The sequence below is a fragment of the Physeter macrocephalus genome, chromosome 2, assembly GCF_002837175.3.
Source record: "Physeter macrocephalus isolate SW-GA chromosome 2, ASM283717v5, whole genome shotgun sequence".
NCBI classification, from domain to species: domain Eukaryota; kingdom Metazoa; phylum Chordata; class Mammalia; order Artiodactyla; family Physeteridae; genus Physeter; species Physeter macrocephalus.
The window spans coordinates 21920059-21943759 of NC_041215.1; the positions used below are offsets into that span (position 1 = coordinate 21920059).

Below are 23701 nucleotides of genomic sequence, written 5' to 3' on the forward strand. Positions count from 1 at the left end.
ATCTATTTTACATTCAGTAGTGTATGTATGTCAATGCTAGTCTCACTTCGCCCCAGCTTTGCCCTCCCACCCCATGTCCTCCAGTCCATTCTCTATGTCTACCTCTTTATTCCTGCCGTGCCACTAGGTACTTCAGTACCAATTTTTTTTTCCCTAGATTCCACATATATGCGTTAGCATACGGTATTTGTTTTTCTCTTTCTGACTTACTTCACTCTGTATGACAGACTCTAGGTCCATCCACCTCACTACAAATGACTAAATTTCATTTCTTTTTATGGCTAAGTAATATTCCGTTGTATATATGTGCCACATCTTCTTTATCCATGCATCTGTCGACGGACATTTAGGTTGGTTCCATGTCCTGGCTATTGTAAATAGAGCTGCAATGAACATTGTGGTACATGTCTCTTTCTGAATTATGATTTTCTCAGGGTATATACCCAGTAGTGGGATTGCTGGGTCACATGGTAGTTCTATTTTTAGTTTTTTAAGGAACCTCCATACTGTTCTCCATAGTGGCTGTATCAATTTACATTCCCACCAACAGTGCAAGAGGGTTCCCTTCTCACCATACCCTTTCCAGCATTTACTATTTCGAGATTTTTGGATAATGGCCATTCTGACCAGTGTGAGGTGATACCTCATCATAGTTTTGATTTGCATTTCTCTAGTAATAAGTGATGTTGAGCATCTTTTCATGTGCCTCTTGGCCATCTGTATGTCTTCCTTGGTGAAATGTCTATTTAGGTCTTCCACCCATTTTTTAACTGGATTGTTTGTTTTTTTGATATTGAGCTCCATAAGCTGTTTGTATATTTTGGAAATTAATCCTTTGTTGTTTCATTTGCAAATATTTTCTCCCATTCTGAGGGTTGTCTTTTTGTCTTGTTTATGGTTTCCTTTGCTGTGCAAAAGGTTTCAAGTCCCATTTGTTTATTTTTGTTTTTATTTCTATTACTCTAGGAGGTGAGTCAAAAAAGATATTGCTGTGGTTTATGTCAAAGAGCGTTTTTCCTATGTATTCCTCCAAGAGTTTTATAGTGTTTGGTCTTACATTTAAGTCTTTAATCCATTTGGAGTTTATTTTTGTGTATGGTGTTAGGCAGTGTTCTAATTTCATTCTTTTACATGTAGCCGTCCAGTTTCCCCAGCACCACTTATTGAAGAGGCTGTCTTTTCTCCATTGTATGTTCTTGACTCCTTTGTCATAAATTAGGTGCCCATATGACCGTGGGTTTATCTCTGGCATTCTATCCTGTACCATTGATCTATATTTGTTTTTGTGCCAGTACCATACTGTCTTAATTACTGTAGCTTTGTGGTATAGTTTGAAGTTGAGGAGCCTGATTCCTCCAACTCTGTTTTTCTTTCTCAAGATTGCTTTGGCTATTCAGGGTCTTTTGTGTTTCCATACGAATTGTAAGATTTTTGTTCTAATTCTGTGAAGAATGCCATTGGTAGTTTGATAGGGATTGCATTGAACCTGTAGATTGTTTTGGGTACTATAGTCATTTTCACAATATTGATTCTTCCAATCCAAGAACATGGTATATTACTCCATTTGTTTATGTCATCTTTGATTTCCTTCATTAGTATATTATAGTTTTCTGAGTATGAGTCTTTCACCTCCTTAGGCAGGTTTATTCCTAGGTATTTTATTCTTTTCCTTGCGATGGTAAATGGGAGTGTTTCCTTAATTTCTCTTTCTGATTTTTCATTGTTGGTGTATAGGAATGCCAGAGATTTCCGTGCATTAATTTTGTATCCTGCAACCTTACCAAATTCATTGATTAGTTCTAGTAGTTTTCTGGTGGCATCTTTTTTTTTTTTACATCTTTATTGGAGTTCTGGTGGCACCTTTATGATTTTCTATGTACACTATCATGTCATCAGCAAACAGTGACAGTTTTACTTCTTCTTTTCCAATTTGTATTCCTTTTATTTCTTTTTCTTCTCCGATTGTTGTGGCTAGGACTTCCAAAACTATGTTGAATAAGAGTGGCGAGAGTGGACATCCTTGTCTTGTTCCTGATCTTAGTGGAAATGCTTTCAGTCTCTCACCATTGAGTATGATGCTTGCTGTGGGTTTATCATATATGGCCTTTATTATGTTGAGGTAGGTTCCCTCTATGCCCATTTTCTGGAGAGTTATTATCATAAATGGGTGTTGAATTTTGTCAAAAGCTTTTTCTGCATCTATTGAAATGATCATATGGTTTTTATTCCTTGTTAACGTGATGTATCACATTGATTTGCGTATATTCAAGAATCCTTGCATCCCTGGGATAAACCCCAGTTGATCATGGTGTATGATCCTTTTGATGTGCTGTTGGATTCTGTTTGCTAGTATTTTGTTCAGCATTTTTGCATCTATGTTCATCAGTGATACTGGTCTATAATTTTCTTTTTTTGTGGTATCTTTTTTTGGTTTTGGTATCAGGGTGATGGTGGCTTCATAGAATGAATTTGAGAGTGTTTCTCCCTCTGCAAGTTTTTGGAAGAGTTTGAGAAGGATCGGTGTTAGCTCCTCTCTAAATGTTTGATAGAATTTGCCTGTGAAGCCATCTGGTCCTGGACTTTTGTTTGTTGGAAGATTTGTAGTTACGGTTTCAATTTCATTACTTGTGATAGGTCTGTTTATATTTTCTAATTCTTCCTGGTTCAGTCTTGGAAAATTGTACCTTTCCAAGAATTTGTCCATTTCTTCGTGGTTGTCCATTTTATTGGTATATAGTTGTTTGTAATAGTCTCTTATAACCCTTTGTATTTCTGCAGTGTCAGTTGTGATTTCTTCTTTTTCATTTCTGATTTTACTGATTTGCATCCTCTCCCTTTTTTTCTTGATGAGTCTAGCTAAGGGTTTATCAATTTTGTTTTTCTCAAAGAACCAGCTTTTAGTTTTATTGATCTTTGCTATTGTTTTCTTCATTTCTATTTCATTTATTTCTGCTCTGATCTTTATGATTGCTTTCCTTCTACTGACTTTGGATTTTCTTTGTTCTTCTTTCTCTAGTTGTTTTAAGTGTAGGGTTAGACTGTTTATTTGAGATTTTTCTTGTTTCTTGAGGTGAGATTGAATTGCTATAAACTTCCCTCTTAGAACTCCTTTTGCTGCATCCCATAGGTTTTGGGTCGTCAAGTTTTCACTGTCATTTGTTTCTATGTATTTTTTTATTTTTTCTTTGATTTCTTCAGTGACCTCTTGGTTATTTAGTAGCACACTGTTTAGCCCCCATGTATTTGTGATTTTTACAGTATTTTTTCCTGTAATTGATTTCCAATCCCATAGTGTTGTGGTCAGAAAAGATGCTTGATATGATTTCAATTTTCTTAAATTTTCCGAGGCTTGATTTGTGACCCAAGATGTGATCTATCCTGGAGAATGTTCTGTGTGCCCTTGAGAAGAAAGTGTATTCTGCCACTTTTGGGTGGAATGTTCTATAAATATCAATTAGACCTATCTGGTCTATTGTGTCATTTAAAGCTTGTGTTTCCTTGTTTATTTTCTGTTTGGATGATCTGTCCATTTGTGTAAGTGGGGTGTTAAAGTCCCCTACTATTAATGTGTTACTGTCGATTTCTCCTTTCATGGTTGTTAGCATTTGCCTTATGTATTGAGGAGCTCCTATACTGGGTGCATAAACATTTATAGTTCTTATATCTTCTTCTTGGATTGATCCTTTGATAATTATGTAGTGTCCCTTCTTATCTCTTGTTAACAGTCTTTATTTTAAAGTCTACTTTATCTGATACGACTATTGCTACTCTAGCTTTCTTTTGATTTCCATTTGCATGGAATATCTTTTTCCATCCCTTCACTTTCAGTCTGTATGTGTCCCTAGGTCTGAAGTGGGTCTCTTGTAGACAGCATATATATGAGTCTTGTTCTGTATCCATTCAGCCAGTCTGTGTTTTTTGTTTGGGGCATTTAATCCATTTACATTCAAGGTTATTATCGATATGCCTGTCTCTATTACCATTTTCTTAATTGTTTGGGGTTTGTTTAATTTATTTATTTAATTTATGTATCTTTGGCTGCACTGGGTCTTTTTTGTTGTGCACGGGCTTTCCCTAGTTGCAGCAACTTCTTTGTGTGGTGCATGGGCTTCTCATTGCAGTGGCTTCTCTTGTTGCAGAGCACGGGCTCTAGGCATGCGGACTTCAGTCGTTGTTGCGCACAGGCACAGTAGTTATGGCACACGGGCCTAGCTGCTCCATGGCATGTGGGATCTTCCCGGACCAGGGCTCAAACCTGTGTCCCCTGCATTGGCAGGCAGATTCTTAACCACTGTGCCACCAGGGAAATCCCTTTGCGTATGTTTTTGTGGGTCTTTTTCTTCTCTTGTGTTTCCTGCCTAGAGAAGTTTCTTCAGCATTTCTTGTAAAGCTGGTTTGGTGGTGCTGAGTTCTCTTAGCTTTTGCTTGTCTGAAAAGCTTTTGATTTCTCCATCGAATTTGAATGAGATCCTTGCTGGTAGAGTAATCTTGGTTGTAGGTTTTTCTCTTTCATCACTTTAAGTATATCCTGCCACTCCCTTCTGGCCTGCAGAGTTTCTGCTGAAAAATCAGTTGACAACATTATGGGGATTCCTTTGTATGTTATTTTTTGTTTTTCCCTCACTGCTTTTGATAAGTTTTCCTTGAATTTAATTTTTGTTAGTTTGATTAATATGTGCCATGATGTGTTTTTCCTAGGGTTTATCCTGTATGGGACTCTGTGCTTCCTGGACTTGAGTAACTATTTCCTTTCCCATGTTAAGGAATGTATATATACATTCTTTTTCCTATTCTTTTCTATTATGGTTTATCACAGGACATTGTTACTGCTGTACATTGAAAATAGTTCCCTGTGCTGTACAGTAAGACCTGTTGTTTATCCATTCTATGTATTATAGTCTGCATCTGCTAATCCCAAACTCCTAGTCCAGCCCTTCCCCATCCCCTCTCCCCCTTGGCAACCACAGGTCTGTTCTCTATGTCTGCGAGTCTGTTTCTGGTTCGTAGGTAAGTACATCTGTGTCCTGTTTTAGATTCAACATATGAGTGACATCATTGGGTATTTGTCTTTCTCTTTCAGACTTACTTCACTTAGTATGAGAATCTCTAGGTCCATCCATGTTGCTGCAAATGGCATTATTTCATTCTTTTTTATGGTCGAGTAGTATTCCATTGTATATGTGTACCACATTTTTATCTGTTCATCTGTCAATGGAAGATGCAGTAATAGTATAAAGACCTCTCGTGTGCATTTTCCCCAGCTTCCCCCAGCGGTAACATCTTATGTAACTGCAGTGTGGTGTCAAAACCAGGAGATTGGCTTTGGTACAATACAAAGGCCTTATTCAGATTTCGCCAGTTTCACGTGCACACATTTGTATGTGTGTGTGTGTGTGTGTGTGTGTGTGTGTGTGTGTGTGTGTGTGTGTTTACGTGTGTGGAGTCCTGTGCCATTTTACCATGTGTGTAGGTTCTTGCACCTGCCACCAAAATCAGGTCACACTGCTGTTTTTTGTTTGTTTGTTTTATTTATTTATTTGGTTGCGTTGGGTCTTCGTTGTTGCACGCGGCCTTTCTCTAGTTGCAGTGAGTGGGGGCTACTCTTTGTTGTGCTGTGTGGGCTTCTCATTGCAGTGGTTTCTCTTGTTGTGGAGCTTGGGCTTTAGGCATGTGGGCTTTAGTAGTTGTGGCTCGTGGGCTCTAGAGCGCAGGCTCAGTAGTTGTGGCGCACGGGCTTAGCTGCTCTGTGGCATGTGGGATCTTCCCAGACCAGGGCTCGAACCCGTGTCCCCTGCATTGGCAGGTGGATTCTTAACCACTGTGCCACCAGGGAAGTCCCCACACTGCTGTTTGTCACTACATAGATTTCTCTTTAAAAACAAAAAAATTATTTATTTATCTATTTTGGCTGAGCCAGGTCTTCATTGCAGCACGTGGGATCTTCGTTGCAACATGTGTACTCTTAGCTGCAGCATGTGGACTTCTTCATCGTGGCATGTGAACTCTTAGTTGCAGCATGCATGTGGGATCTAGCTCTCCGACCAGGGATCAAACCCGGGCCCCATGCATTGGGAGCCCGGTGTCTTACCCACTGGACCACAAGGGAAGTCCCTATAGATCCCTCTTGAAGCCATTGTTTTAAGGATGCTTGCAATCCCTGATGCGTCCAATATGTTGTTACTTTAACATAAACTCTCCATGTGGGTTTGTTACGATTGTGTATTTTCTAATTGTTGGTTTAATAGTTTTATGTAAGTTCATTAGATCAAGCTATGAGAAAACCTGAAAAACAACTGTGGAAACTCATTTTTAACTGCTGGAACTTACTCTTACTCAGAGAGTTGTGCCTAAATCTCCCATTTTGACTGTGAATTTTGCAGTTTCTCCTTTAATTTTTTTTTTTTTTCTTACAGTATTTTGAGGCCAAGTTATTAGGTGCATACAGGTTTAGAAATTTTATAGAGCTCCCCCAACCCTTATCTGCAATTCCAAAATCCACAAGTCTTTGAATGTGTAATTTTGGCAACTCATTTTGCAGGAATGTAAGATCATTTCTGCATTAATTTTTGGGAAAATCTGACCTCAACTTTTGTACAGCACTTTGTAGTGTTATTTATTCCACTTAGGATGACTCTTTCTACATTTCACTGTAGAACTATTAATATGTTTTGTGTGGGCTGAAGGCTCTGAGCACTGGGCATCCTTGCAGGGCCTCCCCCTGGTGGGTTCTCACGCGCTTCCGGAAGGATGACGGACTTCCCAAGTTTCCTGCCGGCGCTTGTGCCACGTCACATCTGGGCTCCTCCTGGAGGCTCTTCCGCCCCATAGGGCCTTCCCCAGCACGAGCCCGGCCGTGATCACAGACGCAGAGTCTCTGGTTCTGGGCAAGTGTAAGCGAGTGTGAGAGGAGCCTGGGTCCTGAGTGTGTGTGACGCGAGGAGGGTGAACGCATTGCCAGAGATTCCATCACACTTGTGGCTCTCCTGAGGCAGATTACAGCAAGTGGGTTTTGGATCCCTGTTTAATTCTGAATTCTCCTTCAAACACTCACTCCAACTGAGGAACGTCTGTGGAAATGTTTACTTCTGGGAATGTTCCAGAAAAAAAACTTTTGAGTTAGGTTTAGGGTGGGGCCGGCAAACTCTGGCCTGCCGGCCAAATCCAACCCCATGTAAATAAAGGGTTACTGGGAGGGAAAAAGGGGGTTATTGGAACACGGACATGTTCCTTCCTTTATTGCCTGAACGGCAGAGGCCAGGTGTTGTCATAGAAAACCCACGAACCTCAAAACCAAAAACATTTGCCAACTGGCTTTAGGCAGAAAAAGTTTGCATTAGTTTTCTCCTGATTCATATTTTTCAAAGACTTTCCCCAGAGATACAATTTTGTCTTGAATAAAAGTCATTTGCCTCACATTTCTCTCCTGATCCCAACTGACTTTACCAAGGGCAAAGGACCAGGATCTATCCCTCCTGAATCTTACCATTTTTATGCCCTCAAATGTCTTTTCTCCAAAAATATCCTGTTTAGAAGTTGACTCCTTGGTTGTAAGCTGAGTCCTCCAGTCTACAATAAAACGGACAAAAAAAATTACTGAAGTCTTAGAAAAAGAGAGTGACACTGAACAATAAAAAGAAAAAAAACAATTAAAAATGGACAAAGGATTTTAATACACATTTCTCCAAATAAGACATATAAATGGCCAATAAGCAGATGAAAAGATGCTCAACATCACTACTCAATAAGAAAATGTAAATCAAAATGACAACGAGATACCACTTCACACATAGTAGGATCAACAAGACTCATACAGGGACTTCCCTGGTGGCTCAGTGGTTAAGAATCTGCCTGCCAATGCTGGGGACACAGGTTTGATCCCTGGTCCAGGAAGATCCCACATGCTGCGGAGGGGCTGGGCCCGTGTGCCAAAACTACTGAGCCTGTGCTCTAGAGCCCACGAGCCGCAATTACTGAAGCCCGTGCGCCTAGAGCCTGTGCTTGGCAACAACAGAAGCCACCTCAATAAGAAACCTGCACACCGCAACGAAGAGTAGCCCCTGCTCGCTGCAACCAGAGAAAGCCCACACGCAGCAATGAAGACCCAACGCAGCCAAAACTGAATAAATAAATTAATGTATTTAAAAAAAAAAAAAGAAGACTCATACAGGGGACTTCCCTGGTGATCCAGTGGTTAAGACTCCATGCTTCCACTGCAGGGGGTGCGGATCTGATCCCATGCTGCACAGCATGGCCAAAAACAAAAACTCATACAAAACAGTGTTGGCGAAGATGTGGAGAAAGTGGACCTCATGCACTGCTGGTGGGAGTGTTAAACTGTGCAGCCACTGTGGAAAAGTTTGGCAGTTCCCCAAGAAGTTAAACATGGAGTTACAAGAGAAATGAAAACAGATGTTCACACAAAAACTTGTACCCAAATGTTCATAGCAGCATGATTCACAACAGCCAAAAGGTAGAAACAACCCAAATGTCCATCAATTGGTGAACGGATAAACACTATGTGTGCATCCATACAATGGAATATTACTCAGCCATGAAAAGGAGAGAAGCACTGACACTCACTACAACATGGATGGACCTTGAGAACACGATGCTCAGTGAGAGAAGCCAGACACAAAAGGACACACAGAGTGTGATTCCATTGATGTAAAACATCCAGAATAGACTTCCCTGGTGGCGCAGTGGTTAAGATTCCACCTGCCAACACAGGGGACACGGGTTCGATCCTGGTCCGGGAAGATCCCACATGCCGCAGAGCAACTAAGTCCATGCACCACAACTACTGAGCCCACACGCCGCAACTACTGAGCCTGCGTGCTGCAACTACTGAAGCCTGCGCGCCTAGAGCCTGTGGGCCACAACAAGAGAAGCCACTGCAATGAGCAGCCCGTGCACCACAATGAAGAGTAGCCCGTGCTTGCCACAACTAGGGAAAGCCCGTGCGCAGCAACGAAGACCCAATGCAACCAAAAATAATAATAATAAAATAAAATAAAAATAATTAAAAAAAAAAAACTCATCCAGAACAGGCAAATCTACAGAGGGTGCATCTGTGGTTGTCAGAGGCTGGGGAAGGAGGGTGGGGACTGACTACTAATGGGCAGGGGCTCTTGTTTTGGGAGTGATGAGAATGTTCTGGAACTAGATAGTGGTGATGGCTGCACAACCCTGTGAATATACTATAAACAAGTGAATTGGACAGTTTAAAATGTTGACTTTTATGGTATGTGAATTATATCTCAATTTTTAAATGTTAGAAAGAAAGAAATGGCTAGACAAAGGTGAGTAAAACCAGGCAAACCCCACAGAGATAACTTAAAACATGGGCCCCAAAATGTGAAGGGAAATGTGGGGAAGCAGCATCCACCACTGAGTAGAGAACAGGGCTGGTGTTGACCTCCGAGGGGTCTGCTGATGCTGGCAACAAAGGGTAGAAATGACAAATACTTTTTTTTTTTTTTAAGTTTTTTTTAATTTAGTTTCTTCTCCAGGTGCCCTGGAGAATTTTTCCATCCAGAGTCCCTGACTCTTCTTGGTCCTACTGGGAGATCCTGGGAGGTCTGGGGGGCTTCCTGATCGCACAGGAAGATGTGGGATGGACGGTGTAGGACGCAGCCCCGAAATACAAATCCCGCCCTCAGACTGGAGCCGATACTGCCATCTCTAGGGCTCCAAGGATTGGCAAATCTGACCCTAGACCTGCCAACGGGGACCCAAACTTCTGTGGACACAGGTGATGGTTTTCACGGGACCAAATCCCCCAGCTGCCCTCACCCTGCGCACCAAGGGGATCAGGAAACAGGAGGTCGAGTCACTGCTGGGGAAACGTGGCCGCCTGGGGAGGGCTCTTCACTGAGGGCAGGTCCCGGTGCTGTTGCCACGGCTCCCGAATCCGGGGAACACTCCAGCAAGAGCAGAAGCCAAATAAACACACCTTGCCTTAAGGTGTGAATCTGCCTGTTCTCACCCAGGTGAGCTTGCCCCTGGACACGCGGACATGTCTGGCGACCTCCGGGATTGTTACCACTGGGGGTCTCCCGGCATCGAGGGGGCGGGGCCAGGGATGCCACTCCAAACCGCACAGCGCCCAGGACGGCCCCCCATGTCAGCAGTGCCGGGGAGCCCTGGCCCAGGGAACGTGGAGGAGTGGACAGTGTTACCAAGCAAGGCCAGGTCTCCAGCATCATTTCTCCGTGGACATTCCTTTCGGAAGGATTCAGCAACACCCACCCCTCGGGGTGAAGTCCACGGCCACATCCTCAAACACTCCTGAGTCCTACGCCACCCCACACGCCTACGGGGCTGGCTGAGGAGGGGAACCAGCACACGCAGCATTGTTCTGAGCCCGCTCTCCAACCTGGCCGGCACTGCGGGCGCCTGGCGGTGATCGCCTACCAGCTGGAGGTTCCAGAATCGCTCCGATGCAGGTCTGGAGGCTGAACGTGGCTCTCTGCTGTCAGACCAGCTCGTCCCACCCCACCCGGACCTGTCCCGGGTCCACACAGGCCCAGGCCCACTGAGGGCACGGAGGGAACACCCGGGGAACAAGTCAACATCCCCCCACGGGGACCGCGAGTTCTTGGGACGTTGGGGCCTCACAGCTCCTTCTATGTCCCCACAGGACCTCAGGACATGCAGCAACTAGTCGGCTAAAAAGAGGTGTGAGAGAGACCCCGTGTGTCAGGGCAGCCTCTCCAGTCCCTAAGAGGCCCAGGGACTTGAGGGAAAGCGGGACCCGGCCTTGGCTGGCTGCTGACTCCAGCCTGGGAAGGAGAGGCGTCCACCCTTGAGAAAATGGGAAGTCCTGGAACTTCCCTGGAGGTCCAGTGGTTAAGACTGCACCTTCCAGTACAAGGGGTGTGGGTTCGATACCTGGTTGGGGAGCTAAGATCCCACATGCCTTGCGGCCAAAAAACCAAAACATAAAAACAGAAGCAACAGTGTAACAAATTCAATAAAGACTTTAAAAGTGGTCCACATGAAAAAGATCTTTAAAAAAAAGAAAATAGAAAAGTCCTTCTGAAGGAGGAGGGATTTTCTACTCATTCACTTACAACCAACTCATCAGAAGCCCAGCAAACATCCCATCTTCTACTGGGTTCCCCTCATGGAGAGGACAAGATCCTGAGCAAGCAGGGATGGAGGGAGTTGGGTAGACAGAGGCCAGGTGACCCCACGCATCCCCAAGTCCTCCGGGCCACCACACTCCTACCCCCAGAGACCTGTGGCCTCATCACACCCAGGGCCCACCCGCACAGCCCACAGAAGGAGTGACAATATCCCCGGTGTGCACGGGAGGAGACCAGCTCAGAGAGGTCAGCTGTTTAAGGGGGCAAATGAACTTTCGCGTGGGGTTCTGGAGTTGCACCCTCAGAAAATGCCCTGCCCAACTCAGACCTCAGCCAGCTGGGCACCTGGGCCTCCATCTGGCCAGCCTCTGGCAGGACCATGCAGCATCCCCACAGGGGGAAGGTGCCCACACCAAGACCAGGGACTCACCTCACTCGGGGTGCCAGTCAGCAGCTGCCACCTGGTGAGAACATCCGTACCACTGTTGCTGGGCTCAGGAGCAGCAATGCCAAAATGTTCCCCTTCATGGCCCTGTAGCCTCTCAGGGAATGGTGGTTTCTGGGTCCTGTCCGAGCCATCAGTCACTTAACGCCAGCCCCGAACAGGTCCCCATCCCAGGGGAAGAGGCTTAACATGAAAACCACCCCAAGTTTAAGATAGGGCACAGTCTTATTAATAATAAAAGACACCACCCCTGAGCAATGATGACACACCAGATGGCTGGGAACTCGGCACCGGTGAGTTCAGTAAATTTCATAATAATCCAGTGCCTGCTCAGGCTGCCATAACAGAATCCACAGACTGGGCACTAATCCCATCATGGGGCCCCACCCTCATGACTAATGACCTCCCAAAGGCCCCATCTCCCAACACCATCCCAAGGAAGGGAGGGAGTAGGAGTCAGCATGAACTTGGGGGAACACATTCAGTCTACAGCAGATACTAAGCGTGGATATAAAAGGATGATAAAAGCAACAGAGTTCAAAGTGGCCAAATAACGCACTGAAGTGTCAGAGAGTAGAATGAACTTTATCAGGACCATGCAAGGGAACTATGCAGTGGTGCAAACAGGTGAGACTCCATATGGACATGGAAATTTGGCCATGTGGGAGAACAAAGGGAAAAGAGGGGGTGAACGTTCCCAGAACTGAAAGAACTCTGGACAGAGTGCTCCCTCGGGCCCCCCTCCTGGCTGCCACTGCACAGCTTCTTCTGTCTTAGGTCCTAAGTCTCTCTTTGCAATCAGGACAATGACTGGTACCCCTGGTGAGCAGGACAGTTTGACCATTCCCAAAGGCTCTTCCGCCTATTTCTGCTACCCACACTCCCCCCTCCCAAGTCATCCTCTCCCCACTGCCATCACCAACTTCCTCTCCGGTCTCTGTCACGTCCCCCTCCCCTGTTCACTCCCCTTCTCCCTCTGGTGCTACCTAGCACCCTCGGATCTGCATCATTCATCGTCCCAAAGTCCCCAACAAGGACACTCCCAGCGCTCTGTCCTCCATACCCTGGACTCCTCACCGCCTAACCCTCCCCCCAACTCCCATGGCCTCTGCTCCTGCCTTGTCATCACCTGCCAGGGTCCCCCCTCTGCTGCAGGTCAAATTGTGTCCTCCAAAAAGATATGTTCAAAGCCCAACCCCTGGCACCTGAGAAGTGGGCTTTATTTGGAAACAAGTCATGGCAGATTTCATTAGTTGAGATGAAGTCATACTGGAGTAGGGTGGGCCTTTATCTAATGATTGGTGACCTTATAAGAGGGAAACTCGGCACAGACACACAAGGAAACGGCCATATGAAGGGACTTCCCTGGTGGTCCAATGGATAAGACTCTGCGCTCCCAATGCAGGGGGCCCTGCTTTGATCCCTGGTCAGGAACTAGATCCCACATGCCACAACTAAGACCTGGTGCAGCCTAAATAAAAAAATAAATATTAAAAAAAAAGGCCACATGAAGATGCTGGCAGAGACTGGCGTGATGGTCTACAAGCCAAGGAGTACCAAGAGATTGCCGGCCACCAGAAGCTGGAGGAGACAGGAAGCATCCTCTTTCAGAGACTTCAGACACCTACCGACACCTTAATAAGCTCCCCTTGTTTGATGCCATCTGAGTTGGTGGTCCTTTGTTATGGCAGCCCCAGCCCACGGGCCCTTCCCCTCAGCGCTCACCCACGCTCAGATCATTTTGATCTCAAACCAAAACTTTCAGCTGACTCCCACTTCCCTCCTACTATGTCCCTCTTCCAGCACCCACAGGCCACCTGAAAGGCCCTGGCGCCAGCCAAGCTCTCCCAGATGTTATCTGTACCCACCCGTGCAACTGAGACACAGCACTTCCACCTGCAACCTCAACACCCCCACGATCCATGAAAGAAAGGATTGATAGGGACTGCCCTGGTGGCATGGTGGTTAAAACTCCACGCTCCCAATGCAGGGGGCCCGGGTTCAATCCCTCGTCAGGGAACTAGACCCCACATGCATGTCGCAACTAAGAGTTCGCATGCCACAACTAAGGAGCCGGCGAGCCACAACTAAGACCCAGCGCAACCAAAATAAATACATAAACATTTTTTTTAAAAAAGGTTTGACAAGCTGGACTTCCTGCCCTGTGACAGGTGCTGCTAAGAGAATGAGAAGACAAGCCACAGACTGGGAGAAAAAAAATCTGAAAAACACACATCTGATACAGGACTTGTATTGAAAATATACAAAGCATGCTTCAAACTCAACAATAAGGAAACAAATGACCCAATCTAAAAATGGGCAGAAGACCTAAACAGACACCTCAGCAAAGAAGATACCAATGAGCATATGAAAAGATGCTCTACATCCTGTGTCATCAGGGAAATGCAAATTAAAATGAGAAACCACTACACATCTATGAGCATGGCCAAAATCCAGAACACTGACACCACCAAGTGCTGACAAGGATGTGGAGCTACAGGAACTCTCATCCATTGCTGGTGGGAATGCAAAGTGGTCCAGCCACTCTGGAAGGTTGGCGATTTCACAGGTTGGTGATTTATTACAAAACTAAACATACTCTCACCATATGATCCAGCAATGGCACTCCCTGGTATTTATCCAAAGGAGTTGAAAACTCATATCCACACAAAAATTTGCACATGGATGTTTACAGCAGCCTTATTTGTAACTGACCAAAACTGGGAGCAACCAAGATATCCTTCAGTAGGTAAATGGATAAAGTATGGTACATCCAGACAATGGAATGTTATTCAGTGATAAAGAGAAATGAGCCATCAAGCCACAAAAAGACATGGAGAAACCTCAAATGCATATTACTAAGTTAAAGAAGCCAATCTCAAAAGGCTACACACTATGATTCCAACTCTAGGACATTCTGAAAAAGGCAAAACTATGGAGACAATAAAAAGGTCAGTGGTTGGACTTCCCTGGTGGCGCAGTGGTTAAGAATCCACCTGCCAATGCAGGGGACATGGGTTCAAGCCCTGGTCCAGGAAGAGTCCACATGCCGCGGAGCAACTAAGCCCATGCGCCACAACTACAGAGCCTGCGCTCTAGAACCTGTGATCCACAACTACTGAGCCCACGTGCCACAACTACTGAAGCCCGCATGACTAGAGCCTGTGCTCCACAACAAGAGAAGCCACCTCAATGAGAAGCCTGCACACTGCAATGAAGAGTAGCCCCCGCTCACCGCAACTAGAGAAAGCCCATGCGCAGCATCGAAGACCCAATGCAGCCAAAAATTAAAAAAAAAAAAAAAAAAAAACTTAAAAAAAACACCAGTGGTTGCCAGAGGTTGGGGGAGGGAGGGATGAAGAGGTGGAGCACAGGGGATTTTTAGGGCAGTGACCCTATTCTGTATAATACAATAATGATGGACACATGCCATTATACATGTGTCGAAAACCACTGAACTGTACAAAGCCAAGGGTGAAACCTAATGTCAACTAAGAACTTTAGTTAATAATAATGTATCTGGATAAACAACAAGGTCCTACTGTATAGCACAGGGAACTATATTCAATATCCTGTGATAAAACATAATGGAAAAGAATATTAAAAGAAAGAATGTCTATGCATGTATAACTGAGCCACTTTACTGTACAGCAGAGACTGGCACAACATTGTAAATCAACTATACTTCAATAAAAAAATGTTAAAAATAATAATGTATCAATATCAGCTCATTAATTGTAACAAATGTACCACATGAATGCAAGGCAGGGAAACTGTGTGTGTATGTGTGTGTGTGGTGGGCAAAGGGTATGTGGAAACTTTCTATACCTTCTGCTCAAATTTTCTACAAACCTAAAACTGCTCTAAAAGATAAGGTTTATTAATTTTAAAAAATTTTAACCAATTAAGATTATATATATATCACAAAAAAAGAAAACTACAGGCCAGTATCATTGATGAAAAATAGATGCAAGAATCCTCAACAAAATACTAGCAAACCAACACCAACAATACATCAAAAGGATCATACACCATGCTCAAGTAGGATTTATCCCAGGGATGCAAAGATTCTTCAATATCCACAAATCAATCAATGTGATACAGCACATTAACAAACTGAAGAATAAAAACCATATGATCACCTCAAGAGGCGCAGAAAAAGCTCTTCATAAAATTCAACATCCATTTATGATAAAAACTCTCCAGAAAGTGGGCATAGAGGAACTATATCTCAACATAATAAAGGCCATATATGACAAACCCATAGCTAACATCATACTCAATGGTGAAAAGCTGAAAGCATTTCCTCTAAATCAGGAACAAGACAAGGATGCCCATTCTCGCCACTTTTATTCGACATAGTTTTGGAATTCCTAGCCACAGCAATCAGAGAAGACAAAGTAATAAAAGTAGTGCAAATTAGAAAAGAAGAAGTAGAACTGTCACTGTTTGCAGACGACATGATACTATATGTACAAAGTCCTAAAGATGCCACCAGAGAATTATTAGAACTCATTATTGAATTAGGTAAAGTTGTGGGATACAAAATTAATATACAGAAATTGCATTTCTATATACTAACAATGAAATAGCAGAAAGAGAAATTAAGGAAACAATCCCATTTACGACTGCATCGAAAATAAAATACCTAGGAATAAACCTACCTAAGGAAGCAAAAGACTTGTACTCTGAAAACTATAAGATACTGATGAAAGAAATCAAAGAGGACAGAAACAGATGGAGAGAGATACCATGTTCTTGGATTGGAAGAATCAATATTGTTAAAATGACCATACTACCCAAGGCAATCTATAGATTCAATGCAATCCCTATCAAATTACCAATGGCATTTTTCACAGAACTAGAATAAAAATTTTAAAATTTGTATGGAAACACAAATGATCCCCAAAAGCCAAAGCAATCTTGAGAAAGAAAAACAGAGCTGGACGAATCAGGCTCCCTGACTTCAGACCATACTACAAAGCTACAGTCATCAAAACAGTATGGTAAGGGCACAAAGACAGAAACATTAAATCAATGGAACAGGATAGAAAGTCAACATAATAAAGGCCATATATGACAAACCCATAGCTAACATCATACTCAATGGTGAAAAGCTGAAAGCATTTCCTCTAAATCAGGAACAAGACAAGGATGCCCATTCTCGCCACTTTTATTCGACATAGTTTTGGAATTCCTAGCCACAGCAATCAGAGAAGACAAAGTAATAAAAGTAGTGCAAATTAGAAAAGAAGAAGTAGAACTGTCACTGTTTGCAGACGACATGATACTATATGTACAAAGTCCTAAAGATGCCACCAGAGAATTATTAGAACTCATTATTGAATTAGGTAAAGTTGTGGGATACAAAATTAATATACAGAAATTGCATTTCTATATACTAACAATGAAATAGCAGAAAGAGAAATTAAGGAAACAATCCCATTTACGACTGCATCGAAAATAAAATACCTAGGAATAAACCTACCTAAGGAAGCAAAAGACTTGTACTCTGAAAACTATAAGATACTGATGAAAGAAATCAAAGAGGACAGAAACAGATGGAGAGAGATACCATGTTCTTGGATTGGAAGAATCAATATTGTTAAAATGACCATACTACCCAAGGCAATCTATAGATTCAATGCAATCCCTATCAAAATGGTAAGGGCACAAAGACAGAAACATTAAATCAATGGAACAGGATAGAAAGCCCAGAAATAAACCCACGCACTTATGGTCAATTAATCTACGACAAAGGAGGCAAGAATATACAATGGAGAAAAGACAGTCCCTTCAACAAGTGGTGCTGGGAAAACTGGACATCTACACATAAAAAAATCGAATTAGAACATTCTCTAACACCATGTACAAAATAAACTCAAAATGGATTAAAGACCTAAATGTAAGACCGGATACTATAAAACTCCTAGAGGAAAACAGGCAGAACACTCTTTGACATAAATCGCAACAATATTTTTTTGGATCTCTGTCCTAGAGTAATAGAAATAAAAATAAACGAATGGGACCTAATTAAACTCAAAAGCTTTTGCTCAGCAAAGGAAATCATGAACAAAATGAAAAGACAACCTACCGAATGGGAGAAAATATTTGCAAATGATGTGACCCAGAAGGGATTAATTTCCAAAATATCCAAATGGCTCATACAGCTTTATATATAAAAAAATTAAAGATTAAAAAAATGGGCAGAAGATCTAAATAGACATTTCTCCAAAGGAGATGTACAGATAGCCAAAAAGCACATGAAAAGATGCTCAACATCACTAATTATTAGAGAAATGCAAATCAAAACTACAATGAGATATCACTTCACACCAGTCAGAATGGCCATCATCAAAAAGTCTACCAATAATAAACGCTAGAGAGGGTGTGGAGAAAAGGGAACCCTCCTACATTGTTGGTAGGAATATAAATTGGTGCAGCCACTATGGAAAACAGTATGGAGGGTCCTTTAAAAAGTAAAAATAGAGTTACCATGTGATCCAGCAATCCTGCTCCTGGGTATATATCCAGACAAAACCATAATTTGAAAAGATACACATACCGCAATGTTCATAGCAGCACTATTTACAATAGCCAAGACATGAAAGCAACCTAAGTGTCCCTCTACACATAAATGGATAAAGAAGATGCAGTACATATATATACAATGGAATACTACTCAGACATAAAAAAGAATGAAATATTGGCATTTGCAGCAACATGGACAGACCTAGAGATTATCATGCTAAGTAAAGGAAGTCAGACAGAGAAAGACAAATATATGATATCACTTATATGTGGAATCTAAAAAAAAAAAAGAGATACCAATGAACTTACTTACAAAACAGAAACAGACTCACAGACATAGAAAACAAACTTATGGTTACCAAAGGGGAAGGTGGGGAGGGATAAATTAGGAGTTTGTGATTAAAATATATACACTACTGTACATAAAATAGATAACCAATAAGGTCCTACTGTAGAGCACAGGTAACTATACTCAATATCTTGTAATCATCTATAATGGAAAATAATCTTAAAAAGAATAGATATATATGTATATGTATAACTGAATCACTTTGCCATACGCCTGAAACTACACAACATTGTAAATCAACTATATTTCAACAAAAATTTAAAAAAATTATATTATACATACTGCTTTGTAACATTTTCATTCAATAATATATAGAACACTTTCCTCTGTCATCAGATAATCTAAAATACAATTTTAGTGACTGGTTCATAGTCTCTCAAAAAAGATAGCTATGTGAAATACAATATCATTTACATTTATGTAAACTTTCCAAAGCCACAGAAGAATTCCACACACTGCTCAAGGATGCTCACTCAGGTAGTAAAAGTGTAACAACATAAACAGAAAGACTCACAGACGCTAAACCCTGCTTACCTCTGGGACGAGTGGAAGGGGCTTCAAAGGGAGCTTCAAATACATGTTTTATATTTTTATGCAGGCAAAATGCCACACTGTTCAATTTTATTAAACCTGGGTGGCAAATATGAGAGGGATTTGTTTTATTGGTCTCTGAACTTTCCTTTGTTTGAACTATTTCACACTCAACAAGAAATAAAATGCAGATGGAAGAAAATGGTTTAAATGCCCGAACACAAGATTCAAGAATTAAATTGGCTCTGAACGTAATTTGTGATGAAATTGAATAGTAATAAGGATGTGCCGTTTGTCAGAAATTGGTCTGCACCCTTTTGCACGTGCGATGGATGATGATAAAAATCTCAGCTCCACTAATACAATACTTGCCAGGTGCAGACATTGCTGGAAATGCTTCTGTGTTAGCCCATCAGGGCCTCCCCAGGCAAAGACCACCAGGCACATGCCTGTGGTTGAACAGAGTGGGTTTATCACTCCCTGCAGCCAGGAAGAACACATAGCATAAGGAATCATGGCGTTGCTCTAAGAGGATGCTAGAAAAGACTTACAGTGATTTGGCTTAGGTGCGGTGATACTGAGGGAATTCCCTGGCGGCCAGTGGTTAGGACTTGGTGCTTTCACTGCTGGGAGCACAGGTTCCATCCCTGGTTGGGGAACTAAGATCACGCAAGCGGAGGTGGGGGCAAAAAAAAAAAAAAGAGAAAGAAAGAAAGAAACTAGGTTTGGTGATATTGAGGAAGGCTTAAAGAGAGCCAGGCTTGGGCTTCCCTGGTGGCATAGTAGTTAAGAATCCGCCTGCCAATGCAGGGGACACGAGTTCGAGCCCTGGTCCGGGAAGATCCCACATGCCATGGAGCAACTAAGGCCGTGCGCCACAACTACTGAGCCTGCGTTCTAGAGCCCGCGAGCCACAACTACTGAACCTGCGTGCCACAACTACTGAAGCCCACGCGCCTAGAGCCTGTGCTCCACGACAAAGAGAGGCCACGGCAATGAGAAGCCCGCGCACCACAAGGAAGAGTAGCCCCCGCTCACCGCAACTACAGAAAGCCCACGTGCAACAATGAAAACACAACACAGCCAAAAATAAAATAAATAGGGAAACTGAGGCACTGGGAGGGGGTGCAACTCGCCCACCATGGCAGTGGGACCCCAGACCGGCGTCGGCAGAGGAGTCTGGCGGCGGGACCATCGGGGGTCCCGGACTCTCGGGATGAAAACGTCGGGAGCCCCTACCTAGGTCTCCGAGGTCCACCGGCCTTCGGAGCTACCTCCATGGGGCAGGAGACGGTGTCAAAACGACCCTACCCGCTGCCCTTAGAGCTCCGCCCCGGCCTGTGACCGCCCCACCCCTCGTTGAGCCCCGCTGGCCTCGGAGAACTGGGGCCGCCCCAGCAGTGGCGGGAGCTACCACCACCACCACTCTGAGTCCGGAAGAGATGGGACATTCCAGGAATTGGCGGAACCTCTGGGGTGGGAGGAGTTCCCGCCCACTGCAACGGATTGAGCTCTAGGACAGAATCCGCGCACCTAGGGCGTGTTTTGAGGCTGAGACCACCCCATGGGCGTGGCTGTATATGTCCCCGCCCTTCTGGGGGCGTACCTAACAGATGACGCTTCCTCAGGGGTGTGGCTTCTATTTGTCTCCACCTCTGCGAGTGGTTTTTGTTTCCCCCCACCCACCCCACCCCCACCGCGTGCTCGAGGAAGTTTTACTTTTCTTCATGTTTATAAGGCTATCAAACGATATACCCATATTCAGGATTTTCTCTTAATTTTTTTTACAAAAATGGGATCGTTTCATACACATTTCTATGCAACTAGTTTAAAAAAAAAAAACAACTAAATAATACAATGATAATCTGCCCAAACCAAAGCATAGGGTCTCTTTGAAGGCTAAGGACTTTTTGTGGCAATCCATTGTCAATAAAAAGATCCTCTCAGTCCCAACACCCTGTCCCCCAGCGCTCTCCCCAAAGACAAACACTGTCACCAGCGTTTTGTGTAACGTTTCAAAGACTTTCTGTGTGTGCACAAACAAAAATGCGGCTGATTCCTCTAATAAATACTCATTAAGCATCTCCTATGTCCCGGGCCGGTCTCTGCACTGGACAATATGGTGGTAAATGACTGCAAAAATCCCTTATCCTTCTTAGATTCCAGTGAGGAGGAACAAGAAATAACCCATATTGGGAATTCCCTGGCCGTCCAGTGGTTAGGACTCCATGCTTCCACTGCCAGGGGCCCGAGTTCAATCTTTGGTGGGGGAACTAAGATCGCACAAGTCTCTGGGCAAGGCCAAAAAAATAAAAAAATAAACAATGGATGCAACTAGAGATTATCATACTAAGTGAAGTAAGTCAGAAAGAGAAAGACAAATACCAAATAATATCACTTATATGTGGAATCTAAAATATGGCATAAGTGAACCCATCCACAAAACAGAAACAGTGACAGACATAGAGATCAGACTTGTGGTTACCAAGGGGGAGGGGGGTGGGGGGAGGGATGGACTGGGATTTGGGGGTTGATAGATGCAAACTATTATATTTAGAATGGATAAGCAACAAGGTCCTAATGTATAGCACAGGGAACTATATTCAATATCCTGAAAAACCATAATGGAAAACAATTTTTAAAAAAGAATGTACATATATGTGTACGTATTTGTATAACTGAGTCATTCTGCTATACAGCAGAGACTGGCACGATATTGTAAATCAACTATACTTCAATTAAAAATAAAGAAAGATTAACCATATTAACAAATAGCATACATAATAAATATAATATATCCCAGTATGGGGGCACATGTTAAGGGCACAGTACACAGGTAAGGAACAGGGAAGTGTCTGTGAGCACCTGACCCTCTGCTGCCTCTCCCAGGCCCAGCACAGCTGTTTGATTCCCATCACACACAGGGAAGCCTCCGCTCTGCCCTGACCCCCACCTCACCCACACCCCACCTCCCCAGAGAGCCAGCCCCACGTGCCACAACTACTGAGCCCACGTGCCACAACTACTGAGCCCGCGCACCTAGAGCTCGTGTTCTGCAACGAGAAGCCACCATAATGAGAAGCCCGAGCTCGCCACAACTAGAGAAAGCCCACACCCAGCAACGAAGACCCAATGCAGCTAAAAATAAATATAAATAAATTTATTTTTAAAAATGACTGTGATGATGGTTGTCCAGCTCTGTGAATACGAAAAGCCATTAACGTGTACACTTCAAATGGTGAATGGTATGGTACGTGAGTTATATTTCAATGAAGCTTTTCGAAAAAAATACACACTAAGCTCTTTAAATAAAAACAAGATTTGTGGGGCTTCCCTGGTGGCGCAGTGGTTGCGCGTCCGCCTGCCGATGCAGGGGAACCGGGTTCGCGCCCCGGTCTGGGAGGATCCCACGTGCCGCGGAGCGGCTGGGCCCGTGCATACAGTTACCACATGACCCAGCAATTCCACTCCTAGGGATCTAGCAAAAGAGTTGAGAACGGCTCCAAACACATACTTGTACACAAATGTTCACAACATTTGTTCACAACGCCAAAAGGTGTTAGCCACCCAAGTGTCCATCAGCATATGAATGGATAAACATGGGGTCCATCCTTACACGAGAATATTATTCAGCCTTAAAAAGGAAATTCTGACATATGCTACAACATGGATGAACCATGAAAACATTATAAATGAAACCAATCACAAAAGACCACATATTGTATGATTCTATTTATATGAAATATCTCAAAGAGGGAAATCTAATAAGACAGAAGTAGATTGGCGGTTGCTTAGGACTGGGGTAGGGGTTGGGGAGATCGGGGGTGACAGGTAAAGGGTACAGGGTTTCTTTTTGAGGTAGTGAAGATATTCTTAAAATGACTGTGACGGGAGTTCCCTGGTGGTGCAGTGGTTAAGAATCCGCCTACCAATGCAGGGGACACGGGTTCGATCCCTGGTCCGGGAAGATCCCACATGCCACGGAGCAACTAAGCCCGTGCGCCACAACTGCTGAGCCTGCGCTCTAGAGCCCGCGAGCCAGTATGGGGGCACATGTTAAGGGCACAGTACACAGGTAAGGAACAGGGGAGTGTCTGTGAGCACCTGACCCTCTGCTGCCTCTACCAGGCCCAGCACAGCTGTTTGATTCCCATCACACACAGGGAAGCCTCTGCTCTGCCCTGACCCCCACCTCACCCACACCCCACCTCCCCAGAGAGCCAGCCCCACGTGCCACAACTACTGAGCCCACGTGCCACAACTACTGAGCCCGCGCACCTAGAGCTCGTGTTCTGCAACGAGAAGCCACCATAATGAGAAGCCCGAGCTCGCCACAACTAGAGAAAGCCCACACCCAGCAACGAAGACCCAATGCAGCTAAAAATAAATATAAATAAATTTATTTTTAAAAATGACTGTGATGATGGTTGTCCAGCTCTGTGAATACGAAAAGCCATTAACGTGTACACTTCAAATGGTGAATGGTATGGTACGTGAGTTATATTTCAATGAAGCTTTTCGAAAAAAATACACACTAAGCTCTTTAAATAAAAACAAGATTTGTGGGGCTTCCCTGGTGGCGCAGTGGTTGCGCGTCCGCCTGCCGATGCAGGGGAACCGGGTTCGCGCCCCGGTCTGGGAGGATCCCACGTGCCGCGGAGCGGCTGGGCCCGTGAGCCATGGCCGCTGAGCCTGCGCGTCCGGAGCCTGTGCTCCGCAACGGGAGAGGCCACAACAGAGGGAGGCCCGCATACCACA

The 23701-nt window shown here is 43.9% G+C and overlaps 1 long non-coding RNA gene across 2 annotated transcripts; it reads right to left on the bottom strand.

Annotated features, from left to right (window-relative positions):
- Positions 1–89: 89 nt before the first annotated feature.
- LOC114487881 (uncharacterized) lies at positions 90–20526 on the bottom strand. 2 transcript variants are annotated; one of them, XR_003683398.2, is made up of 3 exons: positions 19495–20526; positions 7484–7566; positions 90–6880 (listed from the first exon to the last, which is right to left on the bottom strand). It is a non-coding gene; the product is annotated as an uncharacterized lncRNA (long non-coding RNA). The 2 variants fall into 2 exon arrangements; XR_003683401.2 differs by lacking the exon at positions 19495–20526 and adding an exon at positions 11518–11997.
- Between the last annotated feature and the right edge of the window lie 3175 nt (positions 20527–23701).